General features: G+C 54.3%; 1 non-coding gene across 1 annotated transcript in view; it reads left to right on the top strand.

The window, feature by feature from the left end:
- The first annotated feature begins 3589 nt into the window (after nucleotides 1-3589).
- Nucleotides 3590-5000, top strand: part of LOC124730924 — a 1909-nt gene continuing 498 nt past the window's right edge. The window contains exon 1 of the ribosomal RNA XR_007008091.1: nucleotides 3590-5000. This exon is cut by the window's right edge and continues 498 nt beyond it. This is a non-coding gene — a ribosomal RNA (small subunit ribosomal RNA).

The following is a 5000-nucleotide window of genomic DNA, read 5'->3' as shown; positions in this document are numbered from 1 at the left end:
CGTCCGCACCACAAAACATACCGCCATCTGTAGGTCTCCCGCAACATGACCTCCTGCAACGACGCTACCGCCATCTATGAGACGCCAAGCCGACTAAGACAGCGATGGCGCCACAGTGGCCGCCTTTCGACGCCACCCACAAAGGCTGCAGCCTCTGTCGACCATAGCACCCAATCTCCAGTGGCTCTGCCGCACGAAGCCGTGGACCGGCAATGACGCCACCCGCACCCGTTCGTGCACCACCCCAACCGCCAAACTCGCACCTCCAGCGGATGAACGGCGGACGTTTCCCGCACTCGTAAAGTGCAATCCACCCCTATAACTTGCGTTTCATGAAGAGTTATTTCCAATATGCGACATTCCCGCTGTCCGTATACATGAGCCGCGACCTGTACCACTTACGAGCGAGAGACGCGATCGCGTTGCTCACTGTACGGCGTCCGATACCGAGCCATCAGCATGTCGGTCCCCATGCGCGTTGCACTCGCACTCGCAGTCGCAAAAACGTGGGGCAAATATATTACGCGGAAGAGTTATAACAGACCGAGCCCCACTGCATGGGGGGAGTCTTTGTCACTAATGTACACAGATGGAACATTTTGGACTGGAACCAGATTACCCGTACACACGGCGCTGATTAGTAATCAATGCAGAGCCATCAAACTACAGCAAATATACACAACTGTCCGTATACATGCTGAAAGAGTCTGCCCAAAATGGGAACCACACGTCAGCCAGACACTCTGATCACGCACCACTCTCTGCTTCTAACAGGCGCACATACAATATGTAAGCACCAGCATGGAACAACATCCAGTGCATCTTCTCCGCCACATTACACAATCCACACTATCACAACCAGACCAGGAGGTCCGTGCGGAAAATACAATATCCCAGCCTTTCGACATCCACCATTGCGCAGACCAGGCACCAACACCCACACATGTCCTATACAACGGTGCACCCAACATCACAATAGTACCTCCTGTCACAGCGCACAAACAATGACATGAGTCAAAGACACAGGTCTCACACAAGCATAGAATTGGAGCGCCGCCTCTAATAAGCCAAAGGTGCATCCTGACGTGACAAATCTGATCATGTCACAAGCATTCACTTACTATAATCACTATCAACGAACCTGCCGCCCCCGCCCCCCCCCCCCTACACCTTTCCGTACAACAACGTGTAACCTAACCTAACCTAACCTAACCTATGTTGTACCTTAACCTAACCTATGTTGTACCTTAACCTAACCTATGTTGTACCTTAACCTAACCTATGTTGTACCTTAACCTAACCTATGTTGTACCTTAACCTAACCTATGTTGTACCTTAACCTAACCCATGTTGTACCTTAACCTAACCCATGTTGTACCTTAACCTAACCCATGTTGTACCTTAACCTAACCCATGTTGTACCTTAACCTAACCCATGTTGTACCTTAACCTAACCCATGTTGTGCCTCAACCTAACCCATGTTGTGCCTCAACCTAACCCATGTTGTGCCTCAACCTAACCCATGTTGTGCCTCAACCTAACCCATGTTGTGCCTTAACCTAACCCATGTTGTGCCTCAACCTAACCCATGTTGTGCCTTAACCTAACCCATGTTGTGCCTTAACCTAACCCATGTTGTGCCTTAACCTAACCCATGTTGTGCCTTAACCTAACCCATGTTGTGCCTTAACCTAACCCATGTTGTGCCTTAACCTAACCCATGTTGTGCCTTAACCTAACCCATGTTGTGCCTTAACCTAACCCATGTTGTCGCCTTAACGTAACCCACGTTGTCGCCTAAACCTGCTCTGTAATTGTTATACGACTCGTTCAATTACTGTAGTGTTGCCCACCCGCAACCCTCGCAATATAGTTCGCTACTCGCACTGCCCGCACCCCTGTGTATCGCTTCATGTTAAACACCTTGCAAGTCTTGCTCACTTTCCACATGCTCCTGCTGTACACTGTAATGTGGATGGCAGCAGGACGTACATGCCGCCCCTCCCCACGTCCCCACCTTGCCCCCTGCCTTCGCAAGCTGGTTGGTGAGAAGTTTGCATGTTCAATGCCCTTCGCATGCGACGTACTCAGGCTACGTTGTGGTGCGGCCTGTGTCAACTGTCCGCTGATGTCGTACGCGTGAACCACAATCTGTACTGCACATTCGTCCTTATGTACTGAATGATACATCGTGGCACATGTGTGACCGCACAACGACTGCGCCCAAAAACGGCGGACCATACAGTGCAAATATTGTGCACGCAGCTACGTGTCGTCTCCCTATGAGAGCTGGATTGCAGTGTGGTACGCCATAGAGACGTGTGGGAGGAACGGACGCCGTGGATGGCGATCAGCATGAGCTGTCTGTTGATGTATTCGGACCTAGTCGTCTCTCCTCACACACCGTGATGGCATGGTGCACCGCGTTCCATATCTGCGACATGCTACAGAGGCCGGTTGACAGTCGTTCGAGCAATGGACATCGCATACGTACGGGGGCCACCTTCCACGTATTGTCTAGGCGTGCACATTTTGTTGCGTGTATGTGGGCAGACGTAGTGTGGCGTGACACCTGACACAGGCATGCAATAATCGTTGAAGTTGCAAATGGCGATGGACGCCTGCGTTTTCTGGTGAAGTTACGCAAATGAACAAATGGTAACCTGTTGTGGTGCGGTTGTTCTCGCTAGGGGTGAATCGGTGATGGCGACGATAGGTTGAGGTACTAACCGGTTGTTCCAGCGATACCCACCATGCCGACGAAACTGAACGGCATCTGGGTGTGAAGCGATACGCGGCGGTGGCTGGGTGGGACCGTCCCCGGCCGGTGAGGGGGCGCCTCCCGGCGTGCTGGCCGCGCGGTGCGTGGGCGCACGCGCTACAGCCGGCTGGTGGGGGCGGCCAGTGGCAGGCGCGCCGGCCGACGGACGCGGCAGGCGTCGCAGCTGCGCGCCGGCGCACCCTGCGCGCGGCGCCGTGCGGCCAAAGTAGGTCCTCGCGGGCCCGGTGCGAAGCGCGGTGGACATCTTCAGTGTGCTGGTCCGATTGAGGACTGTGTGCGTTGAGGATGCGCCGCCGCCCGGCGCTCGGCGCCGCGACGCCGTCTGCTGCTCGGTCGCCCCAGCGGTTCTCGCTGGTGGTTTGTATCGCAGCTGTGCGGATGTGTTGGCGCGTGCGCTGTGCTGGGAGAGTTCGCTTCGGCACCCAAGTGGGGCTTTTGTCCTTCTGTGGCGCTGGCGTTGGAGCTGCCGGTCACCGTAGGTGGCGCGTGTTGTCTCCCGCCGGCAATGCCACGACAGCACGCTCCCGGGCCTCTGTCGGCAGCGGCAAGCTCAGTTGGGAGCACGGGTGGTCGCACCGAAAGCGTCTACTCGCCTAACTCCGGGCGATTGCGCCTCTCTCGAACCCGACCAAGTACTTGGGACGGCGCTGCGCGCCGCCGGGACCTGAGAGGGTTTCGAGGTGTATTGTGCAGGGGAGCTCAGCCTCCTCCTGTTTGCAGAATGATTGAGCGGACGCTTGCGTGTTCGCGCGGGCCCCCGGGACACACTCCCGGGCGGCCGGCTGCTCAGCTCTAGTTGACGCAGCTCCCTGGTTGATCCTGCCAGTAGTCATATGCTTGTCTCAAAGATTAAGCCATGCATGTCTCAGTACAAGCCGCATTAAGGTGAAACCGCGAATGGCTCATTAAATCAGTTATGGTTCCTTAGATCGTACCCACGTTACTTGGATAACTGTGGTAATTCTAGAGCTAATACATGCAAACAGAGTCCCGACCAGAGATGGAAGGGACGCTTTTATTAGATCAAAACCAATCGGTCGGCTCGTCCGGTCCGTTTGCCTTGGTGACTCTGAATAACTTTGGGCTGATCGCACGGTCCTCGTACCGGCGACGCATCTTTCAAATGTCTGCCTTATCAACTGTCGATGGTAGGTTCTGCGCCTACCATGGTTGTAACGGGTAACGGGGAATCAGGGTTCGATTCCGGAGAGGGAGCCTGAGAAACGGCTACCACATCCAAGGAAGGCAGCAGGCGCGCAAATTACCCACTCCCGGCACGGGGAGGTAGTGACGAAAAATAACGATACGGGACTCATCCGAGGCCCCGTAATCGGAATGAGTACACTTTAAATCCTTTAACGAGTATCTATTGGAGGGCAAGTCTGGTGCCAGCAGCCGCGGTAATTCCAGCTCCAATAGCGTATATTAAAGTTGTTGCGGTTAAAAAGCTCGTAGTTGGATTTGTGTCCCACGCTGTTGGTTCACCGCCCGTCGGTGTTTAACTGGCATGTATCGTGGGACGTCCTGCCGGTGGGGCGAGCTGAAGGCGTGCGACCGCCTCGTGCGTGCTCGTGCGTCCCGAGGCGGACCCCGTTGAAATCCTACCAGGGTGCTCTTTATTGAGTGTCTCGGTGGGCCGGCACGTTTACTTTGAACAAATTAGAGTGCTTAAAGCAGGCAAGCCCGCCTGAATACTGTGTGCATGGAATAATGGAATAGGACCTCGGTTCTATTTTGTTGGTTTTCGGAACCCGAGGTAATGATTAATAGGGACAGGCGGGGGCATTCGTATTGCGACGTTAGAGGTGAAATTCTTGGATCGTCGCAAGACGAACAGAAGCGAAAGCATTTGCCAAGTATGTTTTCATTAATCAAGAACGAAAGTTAGAGGTTCGAAGGCGATCAGATACCGCCCTAGTTCTAACCATAAACGATGCCAGCCAGCGATCCGCCGCAGTTCCTCCGATGACTCGGCGGGCAGCCTCCGGGAAACCAAAGCTTTTGGGTTCCGGGGGAAGTATGGTTGCAAAGCTGAAACTTAAAGGAATTGACGGAAGGGCACCACCAGGAGTGGAGCCTGCGGCTTAATTTGACTCAACACGGGAAACCTCACCAGGCCCGGACACCGGAAGGATTGACAGATTGATAGCTCTTTCTTGATTCGGTGGGTGGTGGTGCATGGCCGTTCTTAGTTGGTGGAGCGATTTGTCTGGTTAA

This window comes from Schistocerca piceifrons, unplaced genomic scaffold (assembly GCF_021461385.2).
Source record: "Schistocerca piceifrons isolate TAMUIC-IGC-003096 unplaced genomic scaffold, iqSchPice1.1 HiC_scaffold_1255, whole genome shotgun sequence".
NCBI classification, from domain to species: domain Eukaryota; kingdom Metazoa; phylum Arthropoda; class Insecta; order Orthoptera; family Acrididae; genus Schistocerca; species Schistocerca piceifrons.
This window is presented reverse-complemented; position numbering and strand designations above follow the sequence as displayed.